Source organism: Gymnodraco acuticeps, unplaced genomic scaffold (genome assembly GCF_902827175.1).
Source record: "Gymnodraco acuticeps unplaced genomic scaffold, fGymAcu1.1, whole genome shotgun sequence".
Taxonomy (NCBI): domain Eukaryota; kingdom Metazoa; phylum Chordata; class Actinopteri; order Perciformes; family Bathydraconidae; genus Gymnodraco; species Gymnodraco acuticeps.
In genome coordinates this window covers 419,123-434,749 of record NW_022989751.1, presented here as the reverse complement: position 1 = coordinate 434,749, position 15,627 = coordinate 419,123, and positions in this window count along the sequence as shown.

Genomic DNA, 15,627 nt, shown 5'->3' with positions numbered 1-15,627 from the left:
CGGTTCATAAACCTACTTCCTGTTTATTTCCTCAAAAAATAAAGTTCAAATAGAGAGGCGAAGTCCCTCCCCTTCCGAAAGCCTCCATGGGACCCCGGAAGCGGAAAATTATACATTGAAGTCAATGGAGAGAGAAAGGTTATCTTTTGATCCCGTTTGAATTGTGCCACGAATGACACATATGATGTTTGTCAATTTAAAAGAACATTTTGCAAGTCAAAAAAATAAAAATGTGTCGTAAAACTGTGAAGTTACACATTTTTTCGTGTGAAACCGCTCAGTGAACTACAGGTCTCTCGTCTCGCACAATACGCGTCACCAACATAAAGATGGCCGTCACGTTAGCACATTTCACCACATTCTTTCAGAATGAGAATAAAAGTATTTTACGAGGTGAAAATCACTACAAGTCTGGGCACGTTGAGAGCTGTACCTATATGAAAGGGGAGTTAGTCGGTTCTGTAAGAGCAGCGGGACCGGCTTTACAAGGTTTCGGTGAGTAATATGAGTGCAATGTGTAACGTTAATGTCAGCTAGCTAACATTAGCTAACAAGGTACACTAACGTGTTTTGTTTTAGTAACTAGTTTTCTCCTTAAGAAATTCGTGGTCTCTGTGTATGCTGTGGATAACATTAGTGTTCACAAGAACAAGGTACACTCCCGTGTTTTGTTTTAGTTGCTCTTCAGATTGAAGCGGACAGTTTTTTATCGACTATACTGTATGTGTGATCTCCTTTTTCTCGTTGTGTCATTTGAGTTTATTTGCTGTGTGTAGATTCAAAGATTTTGGTTATCTCGGCACAGCTGTGTGTGACTCCCTCTGGTACACTGGTATGTGTTTTCCTAATGTAGAGAGCATTGATTAATTAATAAACTACACACTGAGTCTAGATCCTGATTAAATCCTTTTTTATTGTTGATCAAATGTTTTTCAAAAATGTATTCATTCACATTTAGAAAAATACAATGTACAATCACAACCAATACAACACAAATTACAAAAAATACAGAAAAAACAAACAATAACAACAATCAGACAAGAGGACAAAACTATGGAAAAATAAACCCTCCCACCCCCAGATCCGGACCATACTTGTATTATTGCTCATTCAATCTATTATAACATGCTAACAAATGGTACTTACTTTATTTTTACAGATCTGCATGGGAGACGATGGCGCGATGCAGAGCGCTGTCTGTGATTGTGCACAGGAGATGTACAAATGCAGCCACGCTGCAGCATTGGCAATATTTGCCATGTGGCAGATCAGCTCCACAGATGTGAGTGCCAGTGGAGGAAGCCTGGCACTTAAAAAGTAGTCCAGTCGGTGTCTCAACTTTACCAACAGCGAGAGGAGACATACAACCCACTGGCCAGAGACATCGCCAACTGTCAACTGGGGGGTTGTAAACGAGGCCGAAGGGGTGAAGGCTTAGAATCGAGTCTGGTCTCTTTGTGAGTGAGTCGGGTGTTTTGGGAGCATCACCCGATGGACTTGTGCAGCCATCTGCCCTGCTGGAGGTGAAGTGTCCACACAGCCAGAGGAACATGACCATCGCGGAGGCAGTCCAGTTACCATCCTTCTGTCTTCGTGAGGAGGGTGGGTCATATATTCTCAAGGAGAATCACCCATACTGGCACCAGTCCAAGGGCAGCTGCATATCACAGACCGGAGTCTCTGCTACTTTGTTGTGTGGACCACGAAGGAGGTGATCATCATCCCCATCCCCAAAGACCCTGCATGGCATGGAAATCTCCTCCTCCTGGAACAATTCTACACCCAGCATATGCTCCCTGTGTTGGCCAGTAGAGGTAGATTGTGGTAGAGATGCTGAGCAGTTATTTAATTGTTGCATGTAATTATTATTATACTGCGTGCTTCTGAGTTATTCCATCTTTTGCTGTAACATGGATCTGTATGTAACTCTATATTTACTTGTTATCTACCACACTTCCTTCTACATCATACACCATCATTATACATGATGGTGTATATAGGATATATATATTTGTATACATATCTGTAAATTGTATAATTTTATTTAAACATCTTTTTGATCTCTCAAACTGAGTAAAATTGACAATAAAGTTGACTTTGAAAAATATATATATTCTTTATGAAAATAGTTGACTGTTGTCAAATGAATCCAAATGAAACGTTGGACTGAACTACAACTACGCCTTTAAATCTCTACGGACTGTTTTTCAGTGGGATGGCAAGTTCCTATCTTTAAACATTTATTAGTTTTTTCTCAGAACAGATTTTATTTTCTGAAGTTAATTTAACTTTGCCGACCATGTAAGGTCATCATTAAAAAGTACAATCAATTTGTTTAGGGTTGACTAAAATAATGAAAAACATTTAATTTGGATAATTTACTGACAGAATAAGAAACTCAATGATGCTCTACTCACCCGTTCCTTTTTTATAAAGTGAAACAGTTGAAACGATAGATTTTAGTAAACTTAAAAACAACCTTCTCCAAAAGCTATCAAGGAATATACCGAATACTTACAATACAATACCTGTTACTCATATATTAATGTCTTTGTAACTTCAGTAAAACCACTACCTCACTCATTTCTTTCATTCATCACGGTTCAGTAAACTAAGTGATACATGAACCAGTTTAATCATTATAATAACGTAGGATGGCAACTCTTTGAAACTGTAGGTGGCTCTTAAAAGAGCCGTTGTGTTTGGGTGTGCTGGTCTCAGGTCAGTCTAAGCCCTCTCTCCACGGATGCGGCGGGCCAGCTGGATGTCCTTGGGCATGATGGTGACCCTCTTTGCTTGGTTCATCTTGGGGGGCAGCTACATGGATGTCGGTGCAGTCCACAATCATTGTGCAGTTGAAGGCAGAATTAATTTATTATTGACTCCGAATGAAGCACAACTTCATGTCATACAATACAATGACTTTATTTGTAATTGTGTAAAAAAATATGAGCATTGATTAGCAAGCAGGACCTGCAGGAACAGAGAATGGTGATGGATGGAGCTGGGAAGAGAGAAGAATAAAGAAAACAGATCAACTTTATTATCGGATATTAAAAATTCAATTTCAAAACAAGTTGCCGCTCCTACAGTTTTCTAGTATGTAAAGATGATTTCACATGACCTATGCAAAATATCACACTCAATACATGTGTGTCTCTGGGGGGTGCATTGTGCCTTTGATGTATATAAATAATATACCATAACCAAATACTATTACGTAGAGTGGAAATCAGGTTGCCAGAGCAGGTCAGTGTGCATGTTCCTCAACGTCTCAGCAGTTACAGGTGAGGTAAAGAAAATAAAAGAGAAAAAGGTCAGTAACAACACTTTAAAGTAACAACACTTTGAATAATTATCTCTTCTAACAATTTTCTCTCAATAAGCACACAACGACTGTCTTTCCAACAAACAGATTGTCATCACAATGAAACACGTCCAGAAGAATGTCATGCAAAGCTCCCTGCCTGCCTTCGACTCTCCCTGAACTGCTTCCTTAGCACCCGGTGGAGGGCGCAGTAGGCTACTCTTCAAATGTTTCACGAAATACTTACCATCATGTTTGGTTACTGTTTAACATTTTGGTTTACTTCATGTAATAAAATAATAACTTCATGGTAAGGCTACTAAAAAAGACAAGGCTAAGTAATGTAATGCTAACTAACGTGCTCGCTACTCGTCGCTACTAGCTAGGTAGCTAACTTGACTATGCACATGAACATGCACAACATGTATATTTACCTATGATATTACCTGATATGTCTGATCCAGCGACTCCTGGTCCTTTCATCAGACGGGAATCGATAGAAGGAGCAAGTGGTATGATCACTTTTATGACTACAACCTGGTACAAAGCACACAGGCATCTTGTAAAAGTGAATTTATTTTTAGCGATCTATAATTTATTGGAGGGAATAAATCAGTTATGAGATCTTCTTCTTCTTCGCTTTAATTACGAGTCTTATTATAAATCACCGAGCATGCCTGTGACATCACTTACGCGACCCAGAATGGGATTTGGGATTTGTAGTCTTTGTAGTAGCGTATTTTTCATAGTCTTATATTTCAGCAGTTTTACGACAAAATGTGACTTTTTTGACATGGAAATAATTGTTTAAGATTGACAAACATCATATGTGTAGTTCGTGGCACAATTCAAACGGGATCAAAAGATACGTGTTCTCTCTCCATTGAATTCAATGTAAATTTTTCGCTTCCGGGGTCCCATGGTCCGGAAGTAGATGGGCGTGACTTCGCCTCTCCATTACTTTCTTTGAAAAGCATGAAAAACAAAACCACTCAATCTACTCTCAATGTTCATCTACACCATCCCTGTGTATTTAATCAGTAGTTACCGGTTGTATCTTTACTCGAACTATTTCACCATCTAGTAATGCTAACTGGCTAGCTAACTAGCTTAGCAGTATAGCATTAACCTCATGTGACTGGGGGAAGGGGAACAATGGGAACACTCAACATCTGCAGATAAATAACCACACTGCTTGACAATACAAAACAACACAATCTTCATTTATCTTAGCTCTAAATTCTATAGATGCTGACCTTAAAAGCTGAGCTAATACCAATCTTGTACACAATCGTTTCGGCTTAGAACATCACACAAAAATATACTTTTCGGCTTAAAAACTCCACACAATATACTTTATTAAACCAGACTACGCAGGTTTAACACATCAAACATATAGACTAACATGAATGGACCCAGTCCAGCGTAAAACAGATCAGGTCTGGTACCTACCCAGAGGTATTTAACACAATGTGGACCCAGTCCTATCCCAGATAAAATCTAGTGCCAACTGTTTGCACATCATAGACAAGGAATTTAGACAATATAAATAAATGTTCAGCAAAAGTAATAAGTATAATGGAAAGTAGACATAGGCCTACACTTGAGTCAAATTGAATTACTGTGATCTGATTAGTGTGCTCTGCAGGTTTACTATTGTTCTGAGTAACAGTGGGATTTATAATATTGGAGAAAATATGGAGATGTTCTTTCGTAGTGTGTGGAATATGTGATGCTTGAAACATGTAGGTATTTCAAGTTATAGGAGAAAATGGTTTCCTGAAAGAGTTATGTTGGGTAAATATGTAACAATGGATGAAACAATTTTTAGAGTGAGTTTTTGCAATATCATTAGTAGACATTAATTGTGTTGTTTAGATGGCATTTAACAACTAAGACAGATAGTATGATTAGAAAAAGACAGAGTGGAAAGGGTTGGATTTATTTAACCTCAGTGTGCTAGACTTCCTATAGGTAATGCGTCCCGAGACCTGGACTCCCCCTCTGAGTCAGAAAGGCTACGACCCCGACCCTCCAAGCAGACAAAAGACCTAACCCAACAGGAGACTCCTCCTTCTCCATCGAACAGACAGAGAACCAGAGCTGAAACAACAACAACAAGACTACATCCAGAACTGCAGCCAGAACTATCTCCACCTGTGGCATCCAGAACCAAACAGCATGCTGACATACAGAGAGATACTATCATCAGTCCCTCAGACGGGGCATGAAGTTCCAAGCTGAGCCACGAAATTTGGCACAAGAGCAAAGTGTGGGACACGAGAGCAGAATCCGCCCTCCATAAAAACAGCAGAGAGACTGTAAAGGAGGAGATGAAATGCAAAGCAGTACAAGAACAGTGGCATGATGGGGGCTGCAGATGTAACTGGGCCAATGGCTGCCTAAAAGAGTTACAGCGGATGGATTGAACAGCTGATGGACTGAAGAGAAGACAGAATCAGAGGAGTTGGCATGGTCGATTATAAGTGAGGAGGCCGGGGTCACGGCTTGAGAAAACCAGGGGAGGAGAAAAGGAGAACGGGAATGAGTGAGTTTACACATAAACACACTTATTCACAAAACGCACATTTAAAGCATAAATACGTAAAGACAGAAATATTTATTAACCATGAATTAATCAATTGGTAAAGAGGAAACTATTCAAGTAAAATGAGAATCATCCTAAAACACACTGAGGGATAAAGGGGGAGACATGACAGAGTAGAACCATATTCTTCAATCTTTTCATCATGTTAACAAATCATTCTTTAAGAGATTTTTATTCACGTGTGAATAAAGTAGTGATCTCATTTGTTACAATATTGATCACCATTAAAAGGATAGTTTTAGGAACCACTCTATAAGACAAATCTTTATTTGTATGGATAATGTTAAAGGGAGAGCTGGTGCCAAGCCACATATAAAATTCCAATCTAAAGTATTGATTTCACCATTGTAGCATAGTTATTACCATAGGAGGGATAAAATGACTTCTGTTTTAAATCCTTGATAAAGGAGGGAGTGATTGTTGCATGTTCAGACACCCAAGGTTCCACACACTGCTAAGGATAAATGAGTATAATGAGTTATGAAATGCATAGCAGAGCTACACAGATCTTAGTAATGTTTTGACTCAAGATAATAGTTATGTACACAAGTTTTTGAAATAGATCTATTAGACATTTTAATACTAATTAGGTGTAAATGAATTGCAGTAGTAGTAGTACTCTAAGGAAGTGAGTTTTGTACCAAGTTTCAGGAAAGGTGGGAGGCAGAAGTCCCAATGAAAAGTTAGAACCATCTTGAAAATCATAGTTGAAATCGTGAATGAATAAGGAATGGCACTCCACATATGACATATTTTGTAGATAAAGGGTACCCGCCTATGCTGAAATACATCTGAAAAGACTCTGCAGAGCACGACATGGCCAAAAGACCGAGACCAAATTACCTTGACCCTGACTGACAGTGTGACAAAAGCACTGTCCATGACTGACCCTGGGGTGTACCTGACCAAACCTGACGTGACAACCAGACAGTGTGAGTGTGAATGAATGCCGGCATGTGATCAGTGTAACTGCATGATTCTAAAACAATAACTAACCAAGCATGTTTTTGGACTAACATATTATTTTGGAGCTCCAAGGGAAATGAGAGGTTTCCTAAAAATTCCACAAAAGGGGAAACCGCACATGTGTTTCTAATCTACTTGATATTTTACTCCCACAGGAGTTGGCGGTTTGCAAATGTAAAACTCAAACTAAAATCTGAAGGACGGAGAGAAACACTTCTTTTCACTTTAGTGTTTACTGTGGAAATAATGATAATGGATGTAAAATTGTAAATAATGTTCGTTATGTCCCTAACCAATATTTACCTGACAGTTTTTTCCCCCCTCCCCATTACAGGGTTTTGTTACACATGAGTTCATGTGTAAAAAGGGGGGAGTATGTATAATGTCAATATGGCTGTAAAATTCACAATTTACATTTTTCTTTTAAGGATTGACAGAAACCTTCCGCTCCAACCCAGATGTTCAAACTGAGCATTGAATTATAGTTTTATAATTAACCATAAATTAACCATAAATCTGGGGATAAGATACTGTTTGATGAATGTTGACATGTTTCTAAATATTGATTGAATTATAACAGGTAACACAGATGCAGAAGCAGTGGCCAAGGGGCTACTGTGAGAGATGTAATTCCAGAATAGAATACAGAAGAAGTTGACCTGTGATAATGAAACAATTTTGTAATATTTTAACAGACATTAGAGTAACTGAGGTTTGAAATGTAGAAAGAACATATTACAGTTAAGTTAAGCTAAAACATAGTAATCTAATGACACCGAATTTAATTTAGACAACATATTGTAACTAGCCTGTTAAAGAATTAGAAGTAAAAGCCATATACTTTATTGTTTAGTTCATTATGGGGATATACATTTAATTTAAATTCATAATAGAAAGACATTTGATGACAGTATGTTGGAATTCTGTATTCATTTTTCAGCTTGATAATAGACAGGTCGAAGCCGTATTGCCAGGTGCAATCGATGTGATTTCTGCACACGATCCAAGCAGAGAATGACTACCTTACAGGACAGATACACTCAGGAAATCATTCACTCTGACAGCATCATGACTTTAGTTGTTTTTTAATCCATAATGAAATTGTATTACATAACGTTAGTGTGTGTCTTTACCACAAACAGGAATAGTTCATTGTTATATTTAGATTTGAGAAAGATTACAAGGATTTTATTTAGTTCACCATGAAGATGTTTTTTGTTTGTAACATATGCCCAGTAGTAAGATTCAAATATCAGCAGGTTCTGAATTATTATTCCTCTGTCCCACAACCAACAAGAATGTGGATGGGGAGAACTATATCTACTAGAACCAGCAGAGATTCATAAATTAGGCTACACCAGAGACACAGTAAAAGTAAATAAAGAGTAATATTTAGCTATTTTACCAAGCTAATTGCTGCTATTTTACGAAGTGACATTAAAGGTTTAAGCTAGAAGTTATGCACAAATGAAAAACTTCATATTTATGATGAATATGTATTCTTCTTATTTGTATTTTTTTTACTTGTATGAGTTATGTACCATGCAATGTTCGGATGAAGAACTCATTGATTTCAATATTATTTACATACCTTAAAGCAGTGTTTCTCAAACTTTTTCATACCAAGGACCACTTAACCAATAAAAAAAACACTCGCGAACCACCAAACTCCACAAATATCCAAAAACACATCGTTTTTTACAAATCGCCTGAAAATTGTACAAACAAGTGGCAACATGTGTGATGAAGGTGTTTATCTGGGTTATATCATTCAATCGAAAGTTAAACTTAAGCTCGCTCCATTGCGGAGATATTCCCGCGAGAGTGCGGAAAACTTTAATTAATTAATTAAAAATGTGAAATGTTACCAATATACTCACGGACCACTAGGGGGCGCTCACGGACCACACTTTGAGAAGCACTGCCTTAAAGGGTATGTAAGGAGGGATTGTTAGAAATTAAAATCAATGTTGATATGGCGTAATTTGAATTAAATACACTATTTAATTTAAATCAGTTTTATTCTGAAAAACCTGAAGTTCACTAACTATTAACTTAACACTTTTATTCTGAAAATTATTCACTTCCGGTTAGCATTATCATGTTGCGAAATGCTGCATTTTATTTTTTTTGCAAACCGTGAATCCAGGGTCGGCGTCATGGGGGGTTATTCGCGGGCCATGCCCCCCCAAATGAGTCACTGTGCCCCCCCAACGCAGGGTTGGCAAGACTTGCCACTTTGCCGTTTTTTTCTTTTTTTAATCATATAAGTGAAAACCTTTCTACTAAAGGTTTTTTGTGTGAAATACATCAGAAATAAAGAATACAAATATAAAACACAGCCTGAGGTGTGCTCACTGCTGCTCTCTGATTGGTGTGTTGCTTGACCAATGACCCCCGACCTTTTTTTTGTTATCATTACGTGGCTGTGTGTTTAGATGAAAGCCCAGTGGCGATCTGTTCATCTGTTGTACTGATTATACAGTAAAGCCATCGAAAATAATATGATATACAGTACAGTACAAGTACATGGGTCTCTGTGTTTCATTCAAGCTCGGCTCTGTGTGGCACTCGAGCAAATTTTGTAAGTGCGCGAGTGGGTAACGTGGAATGTTGTTAGCATCTGGTTAGCTAGCTATGCTAACGGATATATAGGGCTGTTTCTACACCAAGGTGGAGGAGAGTCCTCTCCTGTCAGACTGAGAGGATCTTATAACGTCAGCTCAGTGAGGTAAGGACTCTCTCAGTGTTTAGATAGTTCACTTTAGTGTAAGTTATCTCAGTGGGTCTCAAACGGTTTGGTCACCATTTATGTAAGTATTTTCGAAGAATACCTTTATATGATCATTATAGTTGTTAAAGAGAGAATACATGACAAACGGGTATGAAATACTATTGGACAGTAACACAAGAATACAGTTTAAAAGGGGAGTGATTAGTAAAATATCCATAAAGAAAAAGTAAATCTGTGTACAGTTGTGTTTCATATGGATGCTGAGAGGTGTAGGCTATCCATTAGGGGTGTAACGGTTCACAAACATTTCGGTTCGGTACGTACCTCGGTTTTTGGTCACGGTTCGGTTCGGTACGTTTTCGGTACAGCAGAATTTTTTTTCACAAAACAAAACATATATATATATTTTTTTATTATTATTATTAAACTGTGAATAATGTATTCACTCAAATAAATACAAAATATAATAAAATGAACATTAAGGTGCAGCATTTCGATGAACTGAAATAATCTGTATTTGAACTGTACTGTACTAGCACCTAAGCAGCCAGTTTGACATTAGGACTTGCTTGTCATTGTATTTTCATGTTTTTTTAAAGAAAAATGAACTTGTCCACATTGCTTGCCGAAAGGGCAGATCTGCTGGCACTAACAATGTCTCCTGCTGTGGAGAACACCCTCTCGCTAGGGACAGAGGTAGCAGATACAGCCAGGTAGCGCTTTGCTAACATTGCAACATAAGGATAGTTGGCGTTTGTAATAGCTTTGGCTCTGTCTGAACTCTCTGCGAGTGGTGGAGGCTTAAATGCTAGTGGGAGTTGGGTTTGCACTTCAGTCTTTTTTCTTTTGGTACCGGTGATATTCACGTTCGGGTGATGCCTTTTCAAAAGAGTGTGCAAGTTTGATGTATTGCCAGCCACGTAACCAATTTTAGTTGAACAATGCCGACAAACAGCTTTGGTTCGGTCCACCTGTATTTGTCCGTCATCCTTGTACGTAACTGCAAAACCAAAATGTTCCCAAACCGGAGACTTCAATGATGCTGGAGGATTTTCGAGCTCAACTTTATCTGCGTTCGCCATACATTTTTGACAGTTCCTCAAATTACTGACTACATTTGAACGCATCCCTCTGACCAGCTCTCATAGTATGCCTCTCATCCAATGAAATGACTTGCTCGCTCTATGACGCGTTGAACCCAATGTGAGCAAATGACTCTGAATGCTGCGACGCAGCACCTGAGATTACTTCCAAAAAGTTATTCACGTTCTCAATTTTTTACGTTTAACGTTATATTCGTTCGGTACACTTCGGTACACACCTGTACCGAACCGAAGGGCCCGTACCGAATAATTTCGGTACGGGTACGTGTACCGTTACACCCCTACTATCCATAGATCTCTTCATTTTGCTCTCAAAGTGCACCAGATTGATGCATTTAACTTCAATATTTTAAAAATAATCTTCCCGGGGGAGCATGCCCCCAGACCCTCCTAGAGGTTAGGTCCACTCCCACCTAAAACATGTTCACATGGATAGGATACTAAATACATTTGCATACTTTTTATATGGTGGCCTATGTCCATATCAAATCAAATCAAGTTTTATTTATATAGCACATTTTTCAACGATTTTTGGTCGAGCCAAAGTGCTGTACATATAATAAAAAATAACCTACAGTAAAGACACTTTACAACAAATACAACAGCGCAGTTTGTGCAGAATATCAGTATGAGAAAACGACACCCTCTGTCCTTATATGTTTCTGTTTTGGTGGTCGTGCCACAACCGTGCATGTATGCAGAAGTCATAGGTGTGCTATACAATAGCACTACACTCCTGCAATGTGTGTGAAAGACAATAGACTTTACAGCATGTTTTTTAAAATTGAAGTTGCGTTGGTGTTTGTGTGTTGGTTGTTGACGTCAGTGTGTGCCCCCCCTTGGTAAATGATTTCCCCCCCATTCGATTTGTTCTGGAGCCGACCCTGCGTGAATCAAAGGTGAAATGACATGTGATGTTGTACACTGAGTACACTGGGTTTAGCACTCATTTATTGCCGCTGAATAACGTTTATTAGGGAATGTTTAAATAACCACAGACACCAGAATGATGTAATTTAACAACAGAAAAAGGCAGGAATTGCATTGGACCCGCCCCCGACGACGCCGGTCAATAGGAGAAGACCTCAGATGACAACAGGAAGAGCAAGCCAAGGATTGACCTCTTCTACCTGCTGACCTGGGTTGCATTCCAATAGTCCATTTAGCTTAGGAACCTTCCTAACGGAGTGAAATGACCCGGAAGTACGTCACTGGCGGCCATGATAAGTGCCGTTCCAATTCTCCAAATGAAAGAAAAGGAGGTTTCAAACTTCCTTTATAAACTCCTTTAGCTTAGGAACCACTGGACCTCCCTAACCGAAAGGAGAGGAGAAAATGCTGCCCCACCATGCCTTGCAGCCGCAGCATTTGCCGTCACTCAACAGTCGGCCGTTCACGGACACAAACGATAATGGGAGAAATTAGATCATGAAAGTTACGGTGCTTATTAAGTTTTTTAAAACGTATGTGGTAAGTTGCCAAAGTGCTTTGTTTTGAACGTTCATCAGTATTATAATCAAAAAGAGAAATATGAACGTTAGTTTTTACTGAAATTATCAAATAAAGTCAACATTTCACTGAGCTGTGGGGTTTGTTCAACTTTTAAAAGATGTTTGAATGGTGATATACACAGTGATAGATGTTAAGGACTAACGTTTATAATAAATACATTTGTATTTATTTTAAGATATTTTCATAGTTCATACAATCATACGTATTGGGATCATTTGTATTAATGTGGACCGGAGGGAGAGGGTGACGAGCATAAGTTTCACTTTCCTTTTTTATTTCAATTCCAACTTTGGTCATGAAGAATATGTTTCTCTGTTGTCCACGTTCATAAAGCAACAGCATCAGACCACGGTGCAGAGTCTCTAGATGAGTTTACAGTAGTCCCTCGTTCTTATTAAACATCCATGTTGTAGTCCGCTGTATAGAAAACTGTAGTTTCCATAGTTTCCCCACAGCAGCAGCAGACGCACATTCATGACGTCCGCTGGCGCATCATAAACACGTCGGATAGTGAAAGTGCATTCGGATTATCTAAGCACCGCAGTCTCTTCTCCTAAATCATTTTGAATTCTCCTATCCACTATCCCTTAACCCCGTGACGTTTCACTCAGAGGTCAAGGAATAGGAGATAGGGTTAGAATTTAGGAGCTGATTTTGGATTATCGGAACCAGTGGCGTAGCCAGGAATTATTGTGTGGGTGGGCCTGGAGAAATGTAGGTGGGCCAGGGGGAGACATATTAAGCGTGGGGTCTGAGCTGAAACTTCATTAATTATTTTAATTATTTTTGAATGCACTAATTGAACATAAGCATAAATTAGCAGTGAAAACAAAAAACATAGGCACGGCGGCCTCAGAATGTGTGTAAAACTGACATCCACATTCTTTCACACACACATACGGGTATTGGGCCGAGCGCAACACCGTACTTCCGGTCTGCGCCGTTTTACGCGAGGTGCAAGCAGCCGTACATCGTCTAGGTGTTGCTAAGCTTCCTGTACTGAATATCATAGTCTATTGCCTTAATCAATATCTAGTCAACTCTAAAATACCACATATATGCAATGGCATGATAATATTATTGTGACAAGTGGGGTATTCACCTGGTGTTTCCAGAAATTAGACGTAGATGCAGCCAAAATCGACGAAGGCCACTGTCGTTTTTCCATACATCTGCAGGCAGTCTGTAACAACCCACACAGCTCTAGTTTACGCTGGTAACGACCTAAAGCACACCCCTCAAATCCAGAGATGTAATCCGAAGACATGCAGCGATTTCTTCGGTCGTTAATTCAGAAAAAAAACCTACTGCGCTCTGCCTGGCTAGTTAGCTAGCTCTTTATATTTGCACTTCCAGGATATTAGCACCTCCAGGAAAATGGCACATATATATATATTTATATGGCGCGTGTTGCATTGTGGGTAGCTAGTGACGTCACTGTGTGTGAAAGAATAGGGTACACAACGGTACTACTACTTTTATCGATAGCGCTTATGCTCCAGGTTCAGTACCAACCACATCATAAAGTACGCGGACGATACAACAGTGGTGGGACTCATCAGGGACAACAATGAACAGGCCTACAGGGAGGAGGTGAAACATCTGACAGACTGGTGTAACACCAACAACCTGATCCTGAATGTCGATAAAACAAAAGAGATCATTGTCGACTTCAGGAACAAAAAGCACTGTCACCCACCACTCCACATCAACGGCACAGCAGTGAAGACTACAGACAGCACCAAGTTCCTGGGGGTGCATATCACAAGCAGTCTGACCTGGTCCACTCACACTACATCACTATTTAAGAAGGCACAGCAGCGCCTACACTTCCTGCGCAGGTTGAGAAGAGCACAGCTCTTCCCTCCCATCCTCACCACGTTCTACAGAGGAACCATAGAGAGCGTGCTGACCAGCGGCATCTCCATCTGGTCGAGAGACTGCAACGCCAAAGACTGGAAGTCTCTGCAGAGAGTGGTCAGGACAGCAGAGAAGATCATCGGAGTTTCTCTCCCTCCCATCAGAGACACTGCTCAGAAACGCTCCCTGACAAAAGCCCAGAACATTTTGAAAGACCCCACTCATCCTCACCATGCTCTGTTCTCCCTGCTGCACTCCGGCAAGAGGTTCCGCAGCATTAAGAGCAGAACAGCCAGATTCTGTAATAGCTTTTTCCCCCAAGCCATCAGACTGCTGAACAGCAAGTAGACCAGTAACATAAAGATTACATTACGCTGTGTAAAGAGCACATATTTGTTATATAGTATGTCTATTTTATTTATATGTATAGTAAGTCTTTATATTTTAAACGCACACTTTATCTTTAATTTTATCAGCACCACGTCACTATTATTTATTTATATGTACAATTTTAGCAAGTTTTTATATTGTCCTGTTCCTGTAAGCCAGTACAACGAAATTTCGTTTTAATAGTACACTCTGTGTCTTGTTGAAATGACAATAAAGTATTTCTATGTCTTATCGTTCCGGTCCTTTAACAGTACTTTTATCGGTTCTTTTGGAGAAAAAAACAAGGTAAACTAACTAAACAAATTGTGAACAAAACTAACATTGCTTTTTATTTCAATTAAATAAATAATATTTCACATCAAAAGAAATAACAATGTTTTAACAAATCGTATTAAATAATGTGATGACAGAACTGTAAACAGAATAGCTGAAACTTTAACATAATAAACAACTCAGTTACCTCTAATCATTAACCCATGCTTGTATAATGTAGTTAACTCCCTGTGTTGCTGCTAGCATACATAACATACCTGACGTGGAAACGTTACTCGTGGACGGGGCTACAGAGCTGATAGAAACAGTCGAACCCGGTGCATTTCTTCGTCTGAATGTGGAGCACTTTTGCTAAATGTTTAAACAAATTGCTCGTGTTACCGCCCTTACATGCTAAACTCTTATTGCACTTTTGGTAACGAGTATTGTCCACATCGACACGGCTATAGTTTAACCACACCTCGGAGCGCGTTCTCTCCGCCATCTCCTCCGTGTATGTGTGTGTTGCTGCATGTAGCAGCTGCGTGTGTGTAAACTGCCCCGCCCCCTCGCTCATTCACTCACGGCAGAAATGTTACTTTACTTACTATAAAAACTCACGGTAAAAAAATTCACTCCCTATTCCATTGTCATGAAGGTGGAATCTAACTATATCCAGAATAAGTTTTCTTGGATCCAGGCTAGAAACATGTTTATTTCTGTTGGGCATTTTAACATGGGGGTCTATGGGAATTGCTCCTTTTTGCATCCTGTCGGCCACTAGATGAACTGCAGTTTGTGGCACTTCCTTCTGGGCTTCCCGGCTCTGCGCTATGAAGCGCTGATTGGCTGTGGGTGGGCCAGACGTGCATGTGGGTGGGCCCAGGCACACCCG